Here is a 14,315-nt window from a genome sequence, read left to right on the forward strand (position 1 = left end):
TACAAAGACACTTCTTGAAAGTAAAATAGGATTATAAGTGAAGAACAAAATGACAAAGACTCAACAAACTTAAGGACCTAAGATATCTTCAATCTCTGGATCTGGTACTTGAGGTTGTAACAGCTTTGTTCTTGAGAGAGCCTTGAAGGTTGTGGCGGCTAGCACTTGAGTATCATGTTATATATATATATATGAATGAACATGTGAGAAGAGATATGGTCTTTTAGTTTGGCCTTAGCAAGCTACAACTGTGGTGTTGTACTGCTGTCAATAACATTTACAACTGTAGAGTTAACTGTTTGACGGCAATCTGGTTCCTCAAGAATGTTTGACCATCATCAAAACATGAAGTAACATATAATATCAAGGCCAAAGTAATTGATCACAACTGGTTCATATCTGGTTCCTCAAGACTGTTTGGCAAATCATCAAAACACAAAATAGCATAACTTATCAATTTCTCCCTTTTTGATAATGACAAACTGAGAATTGATATTTTCCTTGAGAACCAGATTCCCTGCTTATTCCCCCTATGAACCAGATCTATAATCAACATGTTAACAACAACATTCCCCCGCGAAGCAGACCTATCTTTCATGAACAACACAACATATCAATTCAATTCTATTCCTCCCCCCTGTTGACACCCATGTAACTTGCATCATCGAAAATAATAACAAAAGAAGCACCAGTAGAAAGAAGTTCAACAATGTTAACTCATACCACTTGGGCAACACATCATAAGCAGTAGAAGAAATAACAAGTGAGTTGCATTGCACAAAACTGAGTGATTGCCCATAGATGATTTATGTTAAGCAAAAGTACAACAGTTTCAACAACACCAAAATATGATAATTTAAACAACTAAAGTACCAATGTCATCAAATATAGTGATCAAAAGAAGATAGGAATTTGAGGGAATTTGTAAGGGGTGAAAGACATGAAGCACTAGGCAGGAAGAAAATTTAAGGGCTAAGTCCTTGATGAGCTTGTCCATTCGTTCATCCGCAGTCCTCTTATCAATGATCATCTGCTCTCTCGGTTCCTCCACTTGTTTCCTCAATCTTTCATTTTCCACCTTCAATTGAGCATTCTCTTCTGCTAAGGGACCACAGGGACTTGGTTCTCTACCTCTCTGAGCGAGCTGAACCATCAGTCAGAACACTAAGAATCTCCCCAAGCTTATCCTCATCAAGAACAAACTCAGTCTCATTCACATACAGCATTAGGGCATCATCATCCATAACAGACAAATTTGCATAGAAGATTTTCACTTCTTCTTCATAAACTTTGGAACTTGGAAGAACAAAAAGGTGATACCATTTTTGGAACTCAACAATGTCAAGAAGTTTTGCTATTTTTCAGCAATATCTGAGTCAAACACTCTGCCAACAACACTTTTTGAGACTTCAGAGTCTCATTCCTCTCCAACTCCGGTAACTCAACCTTTTGCTTCTTTAAGGAACCAAGCTCTTCACTCGCACCACCCTTTCTTTTCCTGAGCGGTTGAGTGTCCTTCTTCTCTTTCTCAATCTGTTCACCTTTATCATCTGTTGCATCTTTCTTAGCTGACTTTGTTTTCTCCATTTTGCTCTATTTTGAATTCTTTCTCACAAGTGAAGATTTTTCAACTTCATTCTCTATTCCACATTCACCACATCAGCAGGTGATGCCACTTCATCATCAATCAACCTACTTTTTATCAATCCCTTTTACTGGATCAGAGGTTTGTTTAACCACAGAGATCAAGAGAAAAAGATCATTGTCACGACCCAATTCCCACAATAGGTCGTGATGGCACCCAACGTCGCCGTCAGGTAAGCCAACAGTGAACTACCAACTTAAATATTTATTTTATTTTTTTTGAAATCGTGAATCTTATTAGATAAGGATATTAATGCATTAAAAATCATAGATACATACAATTTAAATAAAACATAAAGTAAAAGTATGTCAATGTTAAGCAAAACCATAAAAATATTCTTGAACATCTCCACAACCCGGTGTCACAAGTGCATGAGCGTCTGTCAAAAAGTGCAATAACAATACAACATATGTCTGGAATATAAAATAGACAGGATAAAGTAAATATATAAGATGGAGACTCTAAGGGATGATGTGTGTAGCATAGAACGTAGCTCACCATAAAGTCCCCTCAATAGTTGCGCCTACGTGCCATGATGACCATTAAATGAACCTATCAGATCCTGCACGTTTAGTGCAGAAGTGTAGCATGAGTACATAAATCAACGCGTACCCAGTAAGTATCTAGACTAATCCCGAAGAAGTAGTGACGACGGGTCGACATCGACACTTACTAGTGGTCCAATATATAAAATGCAGGAATCATAAGCAGGCATGAAATACGACATGGTCAATAGAATTAGGAACAATAGATAACGAAATCAATTAAAAAAATATCATCAGTTTACAAATACCCTAGTGCCACATGTTTAATGACCCGACCGGTCATTTTAAGTATTTACACTCCTTTCAACTATTTGAAGTCTTGAATAGCTTCATATAATGTTACACCCTATATTTTCGTACGTAAAAGTGCGTCGTAAGCAAATTAATGTAGGACCAAAAATGAGATAATATTTGAAAGTATATAAAGTAAGTTAATCATGTTACCTTGGAGGTTACAAATATTGAAGATCATGAACAATAAGTACAAATAGGGTTGGAAGGCTTAGAAGCTAAACGAATTGAAGAAAACAATGTTTCGTCGAAAGTCGACAAGTTGGGAATGTTATAACATGTACTTTTGGTGTGAGACTAGGGTGCTTAACATGATAAGGAGATTATGTTATGATTTATATTAGTCGTATGATATCCATGTGTTATGTTTTGAAGTCAAGCGAGTTGTGGAACAAAAGTCGATGAAAGTCATCACAAGTTACGTTCATAAGTTTTACTGAAAATGTTGGTCAAATGTAACTGCGATTTTCTCCAAATATACTCAAAGTTACGGGGTGTTACACCCATAAAATTGAATATCTATGAGTCTACTTTCTAACGCATTAAATCGTTTGTCAATACAACATCAGAGTAGAGAGCTATGGGAGTTTTTCCGAGACTGCACAGGCTGCTAGGTGACAAGTAGGTGTGTCACCTACTTGATTGAATGAGAGCCCAAAAATGAGTCATTTTGTGTCGTCCAAAGAGGCCTTTTAAAGGCCTATTTTCTTCATATATTAGACTGAAAATAGGGCATAATAACCATACATAAGCTCTGAAAAAATCCTCCCAAATATTTCCCACAAACCCTAATTGATTTTCTCTCCCTTTCAAGTTCTAATTGGAGGTAAAACCTAGAGTTGAAGAACCAAGATAGGAGATGAGTTATCCAACAAATAAGGTGGGTTTACTGCTCTCTTTTATCCATTTTTTCTGCTGTAAATTCATGGTAAGTCGTTCTATACTTGTAAGAAATCACGGGACGGTGATCGGAAGCCGTGAGTTTGAGTTATTCACTTGTAGCAGACTATTTTGTGGACTATTTTATGTTGTTGTTGGGCTGCATGTTTTACTACTGTTTGTGGGGTTTTGGAGGAGTAAGGGGGTGGATAAACACCATATAAATTTAGGGTGGTGGGCTGGTCGTTCGTCGTAATATTTTTGGGTCGTTTGACACTACTATGGTGGTCGTTTTGTGTATGAAATGATTGGGGTGTGTTGGGCTGTTTTGTAGTATTTGATGGTGTATATAAGTCTGGAAAATAATGTATATATGTTGTTATTATTGTGTTGATGGTTTTACCTTGAATTTGGAGGAAGTAAGGATTATAGGGGAGATGCTGCCCCTTTTAATACAAAATAAGCTTATCGTTCGTTGTGCGATAGTTGTACCTTTCGTAACTTAATGATAGTATTATTATCATTGTTGTAGATTAAGGTGCGAAGAGGTGAGTTCAACTTGGTGATTGGAAAGATTGTGATAAGGTATGTTAAGTCTAAGCCTTTTCTTCATTTTGGCATGATCTCGTAATTACATGTGTTTGATAACGAGGCATAAAAAGAAGTTCATACTCCCGAATTTATATACACTATCCTAGTCTCATAAATTACAGTATTTTCCCTTATCGGGACTTCATATTCAATTTAGTTTTGTCTTTATTCAGTCAAGAGAGCAGAGGGTATATATATATACAGTATTACAGTATTTTCACCACCATCGAGCTATAATTGGTGGGCAGGCCCCTATTGGGCAACCTCAGATCAGATGGTAAGTTATATACCGAGCCTACTGTGGCCGAGCGCCTATGAGCTAGCCCAGAATGGCTGAGATACAGAGCCTAGTATGGTTGAGCGCCTATGAGCGAGCCTACTAAGGCGGAGCAGTTACACGTTCCGAGCCTTATAGGGCCGGACATTTATTTTACTTACTATATTAAGAGAGTTGAGTTAGTATCAGCATGTAAGTATTTCTCTAGATCATCTTTGACTCCCAATTACTTTCACTTATCATATTATCAGTTCAGTTTCAGCTTTCAGTTATTTTATTGCCTTACATACTCGGTACATTATTTCGTACTGACGTCCCTGTTCTAGGGGCGCTGCATTTCATGCGTGCAGGTTCAGACAGACAGATGGGTAGACCTCCTCAGTATGTGTTGCCCGAGTTCAGCCTGATCGGTAAGCTCCACGTCCTTCGGAGTTTCCGGGTATAGAGTTTTGTGTACATCTTATGTATATATGTATATATGTTATGGGTAGGTCGGGGCCCTGTTCCGATCACAGTACATCCATCAGTAGAGGCTTGTAGACATATCATGTCAGTTAGTGCAGTATGTTGGGCTTGTAGGCCTTGTATGTATATTTTGTTGGTTTGTCAGCTGTAGTAGTTATGACGACCTTGTCGGCCCAGTGTTATATTGATGTTTAGTCAGCATTAGTTTCCGTTCAATTTTATATTTTGCTTCGCAAATTGTCTTGCATTGTGACCCCATGGCCAAAGTATGACATTATATATTCAGAGTCCCTTAGTCGCAAGTTGGCACGCAAGGTTAGGTGAGACACCGGGTGCCGGTCTCGCCCCTCAAGTTTGGGGCGTGACATATAATATATTATAACTAGTGTGTATTGTCAGATTTAGTTTTCAGGTATTTCGATATTTGTTCGGATGAAGGAAATTCATGTTGGAAGCTTAAATGAAAAGGGTTAGCCGGAGTTTGACTTTTGTGAAAATGACTCTGGAATGGAGTTTTGATGGTTCCAATAGCTCCGTATGGTGATTTTGGACTTAGGAGTGTGTTAGGATATTTATTTGGAAGTTCGTAGTTGATTTTGGCTTGAAATGGAGAAAATTGAAAATGAAAGGTTTGAAAGTTTGACCGGGATTTGACTTTATTGATATCGGGGTTGGAATCCAGTTCTATATATTTTTATAGGTCTGTTATGTCATGTATGACTTGTGTGCAAAATTTGAGGTCAATCGGAATTGATTTGATAGGTTTTGCCATCGAATGTAGAAGTTGGAATTTCTTAGTTTCATTATGTTCGAATTGGGGTATGATTCGTGGTTTTAGCGTTGTTTGATGTGATTTGAGGTTTCGACTAAGTTCGTATGATATTTTAGGACTTGTTGATGTATTTGGTTGAGGTCAAGTTTCGGATGGTTAACGGATCAAATTTGGACTTAAGAAAAATCTAGAAATTTTGGCCCTTTTGGTGCAATCGCACCTGCGGATTTTTGCTTCGCAGGTGTGAGTTCGTAGAAGCAGACAAGGGGGAGGTGAGCAGTGGTCTCAGGTGCGAGGGAAATTTCTGCACCTATGTGATCACATATGCAGACGAGTGGCCACAGATGCGCGTGTGACCGCAGAAGCGGGAAGGCGACCGCAGAAGCTAAGGAAGGCGAGCCTTGGCAAACACCGCAAGTGCGATGGATTATCCATGGATGCGGAACCACAGATGCGGTTAAGTGTCCGCAGGTGCGAAAGCACTGGACAAATTACAAAACATAGGGGTTCCGACATTTTTGTCATTTTGGACCTTTCAAGCACGGTTTTGGGCAATGTTTCAGAGAGAATTCACGGGAAAACTTGAGGTAAGTCACTTGTGATCATTGTTAGTCAATAATATTAAATTATCATTGAGTATTTCGACTAGATTACGTGTTGTTGAGGTGAAATTCGACGATTTGGACCTAGGGATTTGAAGGTCGAGTTGATTTCAGAATTTGGTAAATTTGGTATGGTTGGACTCGTGGTTGAATGGGCGTTCATATTTTGTAACTTTTGTCAGGTTCTGAGACGTGGGCCCTACTGATAATTTTTGATTTAAATTTTAGATTTTGGTTTGGAAAAATTAGTATTTTCATAAGGAATTAATTCCAATAATTTGTGTTAACTGTATCAAATTATTTGTGACTTGATTCGAGTAATTTGGAGGCCGATTCGTGAGGCAGGGGTGTGTTGGAATAAAAAATTACACGGTTTGAGGTAAGTAACACTTCTAAACTTGTGCTGAGGGTATGAAACCCCGAATTTCATGTTATGTGTTTGTTGTTGAGGTGGCGCACATGCTAGGTGACGGGCGTGTGGGAGAGCATGATAAGTAGGGATTTTGACTGCTTATTTTCACTCTTTTACTTGCGTTTTAGCTCAAAATTTCTTAAAGGTATTCCCAAAATCTAAAAAAATATGCTTGCTTGCAGGAGTGTTAGAATATGAGCTAAAGAAATGAAAATCAACTCAAGAAGGAGTAATATTGGAGAAGGAGAAAAACAAGGCTAAAAGGGCATTGTGCGGACCGCACAATATTGAGTGCGGCCGCAGATAATGAAGAAAACCTATGACAAGAAATGACATGTAAAGTGCGGACCGCACAATTATGGTGTGGACACAGAAGACAAAGATCAGAGAGATGGTATTTCAAGTTCAAAAAGAAATGCGGACCGCACCATTTTTATGCGGCCGCAAAATCAAGAGCGCGGCCGCACTCATTTTTATGCGGTCCACAGAAGTCTCACACAGCCAGAGCCTAAGATCAAGGAGTGCTGACCGCACTATAATTGTGCGGCCGCAGAAGCAAGAGTGCAGCCGCACTCACAAATGAGTGGTCCGCAGTAGTTGAAGGAGTGCGGCCGCAATCAAGAATTGTGCGGCCATAGAATTGGAACCTGTCAAGCCAACTCTCGTTGTGCGGAACTCACACATAATTATGCGGCCTCACAACCTCCGCATGGGCATTTTTGTCAGATATTTTCAGCTTAGTATAAATAGAACTTTTTGTCATTTTTAGGGTAAGTTTTGTTTTGGGAGAGCACCTTAGCCATTTTTCTTTACTGTTTTGAGTAATATTGTACTAGATTAGCTTCTAAACATTAGATTTTCTTTCCCTAATCAATTATTATGCATTCTATCTTAATTTCTTCTTGTATTTCTTCATTTTTCATGAGTAGCTAAATTTCTAGCTAGGGTTGTGGCCCAACCCTAGTGTGGGTACTTAATGGGTGTTTGATTTAGGACTTGTTTGTGATTGGGTTAGTGATATTTAGCCTAGTTCTTGCTTGAATTCAAGAAATAATGGTTGCAAACATTGATTCATGCCTAATTGACTTAGTCTATACTTGAGAAAGAGAGACTAAGTCTAGGAAAACTTGGCTAACAAAAAATTGGGGTGAAATCAAGAAATTGATAGCTCCATTTAAAGGGTTGAATCTAGAGATAGTAAGACCCGACTTGAGCATTTATCACTTGTTTTGTGCAATACCCATTTGGACTTGAGAAAGCCAAATTGGGCAAAACCACTCAAGCTACCGAGAGGTATAGAGTGGGTAATTACGTGTGATTGCTATATTACAACCTCGACCAATCAGGCTTGTCCTGTAGTTTTCAACCCATTAGGTAACCACCTAGGTGGAAGTCACGACCCTAGATCTATTATCATTTGGAAAACAACCAAAACTAAAAATATTGTCTCCTAGTTTTATAATTGCAATCAATAGTTTAAAGTAGAAGTAGAAACAACAAGCAAGAATGTGGAAGTGTAATCTAAGGCATATTGTACAATTACACTAAATATATACCTAATCCCAATTCTAACTCCATGAAGATTCGACCCCGACTTGTGTTGGGTTTTATTATTGCTTCGACTGCCTCACTACCTATATTAATGGTGTGAGTTTGGGCGACATCAGTGCACCGTGTGAATTGTAATGCCGTTATTTCTGTGGTGCTGTGTAGTTACCTAAATGATAATCGGCTTAATGTATGCATATTTTGATATATATCGCCTCACATTTTACTCATGTCTCGATGATTTGAGATGTTTAATATGATAATTTGTGCTAAATTTTGGTATTTTTATGTGTAGGAATCATTCGGATGCAATTTGGGATGAAAGGGAGCAAATTGGAGCAAAATCGGGACAAAATCGCAAAAAGGGAGATTTGAGGGCCACAGCCAGCATGGGGCGCTGGCTGTGGCGCAATTTACAGAAGCAAAAATGTTTGAGCGCCAGGGCCAGGGCCCCATGCCGCCCTGGACGCTCAAGACGGAAAGTGTCCTTTTTTGACTAGGACTCGGTTATTTCGACTCCTAGACGCCCCCAACTCATATAAAAGCCAACCTAAACCTATTTTTGGGGGTAGGACGTGATTTAGAGAAAGAAGGGAGGCACAAAACACTCGAAAGCAAGGATTTGATCAATTCTTCCATCCCTTTCCTAGTATTCATTGATTTTATGTTTGAAAATATTATTTTTGATGATTGTATGAACATGAGTGGCTAAGAACCCTATTGTTCTAGGGTCATGGGTATACATGAATGTTGATGTTTGAAGTTTAATTTGACGAAGTTGATTTTATCATATTGGATTGTTTATTTAATTCTGTTTTTAATTATTTTGCTGAGTAGCTAACAGTGAAATACTATCTATGAATCTAAAGTTGAACTCGAAGGTGGGAACTCTAGATTGCATATAGAATTAAATAGAGCAAGTTCTTAAACCCGGGCATCGGGGAACGGATTCGCAATTAGGATAGACATATACCTAATTGCCTTTCTCGGTTGCAATACAGGAATTGTAAATGTATTCTTGTTAATCTTAATTCCATAGACATATAGGCATCAAGTTAGCTTGAATAGGCGAGTAAGAACTAGACAGATTCTTATGAGTAATATCAACCCTGTCAATCAACAATCCAGATAAATCAATTAGTTATTTTAAGCTAAGAATGCAACATGATTGTTAGATAACCCGTGACCCTAGAATATTATCTCCTATTGATTGTTATTCGAAATCATTTAAGTGTTGTGGTTGATCTCTAGTATTTCATTACTTGATAGTTTTTAGGTAGTAAATTAGAAAATTATCTATTTTGTGAGAAATCGCTTGAATCGATAAGTTATTTGGGTTTGAGTTAGTCAAAAGTTAATCATAAGTCTTCGTGGGAACGATACTCTACTCACTACTATATTACTTGACGACCACGTATACTTGCGTGATTGTGTTTGGTCGCAACAAGGTTTTGGCGCCGTTGCCGGGGACTTAGAAATTACCTACTTGACTAAGTTAAGCTTTTATTAGTTATTTGTTCAAGTGTATAATTTTCAGTTTGCCTTGATTTTGTTAACGCAGGATCTTCTCTTGAATGCGGAGGAGTAGAAGTGAAAACAACCTCCTTCCTTTTGATACTGAAATTGAACGAACACTTCATAGAGTGAGGAGGGAAGTCGAAACAAGAACTAGAATAGAGGGAGAGTTGGACATTGTAGTTCAACCACAGCCAATAGAGATGGCAGGTAATGAAGAGCGTGCGGTGATAGAAGCCGCAAGGCCCAATCTTGCGAATATGACTCAGGCTATTGTGAAGCCTGATATCACGGGGCATTTCGAACTCAAACAGTACATGGTACAACTGATTCAGTCCACGTGGCAATATGTGGGTCTATCTCATGAAGACCCACAGAGGCACATTCAGAACTTCTTGGAAATTACGGACACTTACAATTATCCGAATGTTTCCAAGGACTATGTCAGGCTGACACTATTTCCTTTTTCACTGTTGGGAGAAGCTAAGTAATGGTTGCAAAAGGAGCCCGCGAACTCAATCCACACTTGGGATGATCTAGCAAGGAAATTCTTAATTAAGTTTTTCCCCACTAAGAAGACAAAGTCGCTGAGGAGCCAAATTCTTGGGTTCCAACAACGAGATGGCGAGACACTTCGTCAAGCTTGGGAAAGATACAAGAAGCTACTCAGAGACAGCCCGCATCATTGTCAGACTGATGAAGTATTGGGTCACACTTTTGTTGATGGGCTAGATGAGGCATCAAAGATGAATTTTGATTCAGCTTGTGGGGGTAGTTGCATGGCGAGACCGTATAGTGAAATACAACTCTTGCTAAATAACTTCACTGCTAATGACCATAATTGGCAAGGAGATGGGGACTCATAAAGGGCAATTAAATAGAAGGCAGTCGGGTTGATTGAGCTTGATGACTTCTCATCCATGAAAGCCGATATAGCAAAATTGGCAAATTAGATGAATAGAATGACAATGCAACAAACACAACAAAGGCAACATGTACAGCAGATGTCTATTTGCTGTGAACTATGTGGTGACAGTCATATGAGTGACATGTGCCCCACGAATTCTGAATCTATATACTATGTGGGGCAACAGAGCAGAGGTCCAATAAATTAGCATGCACAATATGGGAACACTTACAATCAAAATTGGAGGAATCATCCTAACTTCTCATGGGGAGGAAATCAACAGAATCAGAACCAGTATAGGCCCCAAGGAAATTTCAATCAACCTCAGAAACCACCCCTACAAACAGAAGAGAGTACGAATAACTTGCTGAAGAAGTTGTTGCTTGATAATCAACTCAAGACCGATTTCAGAAATCTTGAGAAGCAAATGGGACAGTTAGCAACAAATCAAAACACTAGACCTACAGGCGCTCTTCCCAGTGATACAGAGAAGAACCCTCAAGTTAATGCAGTTACACTCAGAAACGGGAGGGAACTAGAAGAAGTGCCAAAGAAGAGAAAGGACAAACCTATACCTGAGAGGGAGCTGATCCCTAAGGCAATACACGAGTCAAAGAAAAATGATGCAGGGTCAGAGCCAGTGGAGGCTGCAAGGCCACCACCACCTTTCCCCAAAGATTTCAGAAAAAGAATGATTGAGCCAGGTTCAATTGAATATTCCATTGGTGGATGCACTTCGTGAAATTCCAAAATATGCTAAGTACATAAAAGATATAGTGGATCACAAGAGAAAATTGACTGAGTTCGAGACAGTTGCACTTATTGAGGAGTGCACTTCAAGGGTCCAAAACAAGCTTCCTCAAAAGCTTAAGGATCCTGGCAGCTTCACCATCCCTGTGCGAATTGGTAATATTGACGTGGGTCGTGCTCTTTGTGATTTGGGGGCGAGCATAAATCTAATGCCCTTGTCCTTATTTAAGCAATTGGGTCTGGGAGCTCCAAGACCAACCACTGTGATGTTGCAATTAGCTGATAGGTCCATAGCCTACCCTGAAGGAGTGATTGAAGATGTATTGCTGCAAATTGGGAAATTTATCTTCCCAGCTGACGTCATTATTCTAGATTTTGAGGCTGATGAACAAGTTCCAATCATATTGGGATGACCTCTCTTGGCTACTGGTGATGCAATAATTAAAGTGAGAGAGGGAAAAATGATTATGAGGGTGGACAACGAGGAAGCAGTTTATAATGTCTACAAAGCGATCCAACTTCCCCGCCACTATGAGGAGCTCTCTATGATATCTGTTATGGAGATGGATGAGAAACTTCTTGACACGAGTGTATATCTAGACGATTCTCTAGAAAAAACACTCATGTTGTTCGATAGCTTAGAGATTGATGATAAGGTTGAGGAGATGATGCATATCCTAGATGCATCTTGTGCTTACATGCAAGGAATACACCCGTTTGAGCCCCTGAATAGGCTAAGTGGATCTCCTCCAAAGCCGTCAATTGAAGAAGCTCCAAAATTGGAGATTAAACCCTCACCTTCAATATGCTTATTTGGGTAGTTCTGACACTTTACCTGTTATTGTTTCTTCTGACTTGTCTAAATTACAGGAAGAAAAGTTGTTGAGAGTGCTACATGAGCACAAGCGAGAAATTGGGTGGACGATGTCTGACATCAAAGGCATTAGCCCAGCCTTCTGCATGCATAATATCCTCATGGAGGACGGACACAGGCAAAGTGTAGAGCAACAATGCCGCCTAAATCCAATCATGAAAGAGGTGGTAAGAAAAGAAGGGATTAAGTGACTTGATGCAGGTATTGTATTCCCAATCTCTGATAGCAAATGGGTAATCCCCGTTCAATGTGTGAAAAATAAAGGGGGGATGACTGTAGTGGTTAATGAAAATAATGACTTAATTCCTACAAGAACTGTCACTGGCTGGAGAATTTGCATAGATTATAGAAAATTGAACAATGCCACCCGAAAGGACCACTTTCCCCTCCCTTTCATTGACCAAATGCTTGATAGGTTAGCTGGCCAGGAATACTACTGTTTCCTAGATGGTTATTCGGGGTATAATCAGATTACTATAGCCCCAGAGGACCAAGAGAAAACCACATTTACGTGTCCCTATGGCACGTATGCGTTCAAGAGAATGCCCTTTGGTCTCTGTAATGCACCTACGAGTTTGCAAAGGTATATGATGGCTATTTTTACTGACATGGTTGAAAGATTTGTGGAAGTGTTCATGGATGATTTTTCTGTGGTTGGGTGTTCTTTTGATAATTGTTTAGTGAACCTTGATAAAGTGCTTGCTAGGTGTGAAGAGACAAACTTGGTACTCAACTGGGAAAAGTTCCATTTCATGGTACGTGAAGGTATAGTCTTAGGGCACAAGGTGTCAAAAGATGGTCTACAGGTGGATAAAGCAAAGGTAGAGGCAATTGAAAAATTGCCCCCACCGACATCCGTCAAAGGCATTCACAGTTTCTTGGGCCATGCAGGTTTTTATCGTCGATTCATTAAAGATTTTTCAAAAATTTCTTCTCCGTTATGCAGGCATCTAGAAAAGATGTCACCTTCAAGTTTGATGAGGCATGTCTGAAAGCATTTGAGGAGCTGAAGGGAAGGTTGGTGACTGCACCAATTATCATCGCCCCAGATTGGGGACTGCCATATGAGTTGATGTGCGATGCAAGTGACATAGCAATCGGAGTTGTTTTGGGGCAAAGAAGGGATAAAATATTTCACTCCATTTATTATGTGAGCAAAACTATGAATCCAGCTCAGATGAATTATACAGTTACTGAAAAAGAGTTGCTTGCAGTGGTATGGGCGTTTGACAAGTTCAGATCTTATCTAGTGGGAACCAAATTTATCGTCTACACAAATCATTCAGCTATCAGATACTTGTTTGAAAAGAAAAATGCCAAGCCGAGGCTGATTCGTTGGGTCCTCCTCTTGCAAGAATTTGAACTAGAGATCCGAGATCGAAAAGGGACAGAAAATCAAGTGGCTGATCACTTGTTCAGATTAGAAAGTCGGAACCATGTAGTTAAAGGAGGGTCAATCAAAGAAACATTTCCTGATAAGCAGTTATTAGCAGTCACCTCAGGTGAAGCCCTATGGTATGCAGATTATGTGAATTTTATTGCAAGTGGGGTGACACCACTAGAATTAACACCTGATAATAGAAGAAGATTCTTACATAATGTGAGGCTCTACATGTGGGATGAGCCATTCTTATATAGGTAATGCACAGATCAGTTGGTGCGAAGGTGTGTTCCTGAGGAAAAGATGAATGCAATATTGCATGGCTGTCATGCTTCGCCATATGGAGGTCATCACGGTGGGGATAGAACCACCCAAAAAGTGCTACAATCAGGTTTCTATTGGCCAAAATTATTTAAGGATGCACATGCCTTTGTTAAAAAGTGTGACAGATGCCAAAGAACCGGAACTATCACGAGGAAGCACGAAATGCCTTTGCAAAATATTCTGGCAGTAGAGCTGTTTGATGTTTGAGGGATTGATTTCATGGGACCGTTCCCATATTCTAATGGTCACAGGTACATCTTGGTGGCGGTCAACTATGTTTCTAAGTGGGTGGAGGCCATTGCTCTTCCTACTAATGATGCAAAGGTAGTGGTAAGCTTTGTAAAGAAGCACATCTTCACGTGCTTTGGGACTCCAAGAGTGTTAATAAGCGACGTAGGAACTCACTTTTGTAACAAATTACTGAATAATGTTCTTACAAAGTATGGAGTTAAGCACAAAGTTTCCACTGCCTATCATCCCCAAACGAGTGGTTAAGTAGAAGTTTCAAACAGAGAGGTAAAGCAAATTCTGGAGAAA

This window comes from Nicotiana tomentosiformis, chromosome 8 (genome assembly GCF_000390325.3).
Source record: "Nicotiana tomentosiformis chromosome 8, ASM39032v3, whole genome shotgun sequence".
In the NCBI taxonomy this organism is placed as follows: domain Eukaryota; kingdom Viridiplantae; phylum Streptophyta; class Magnoliopsida; order Solanales; family Solanaceae; genus Nicotiana; species Nicotiana tomentosiformis.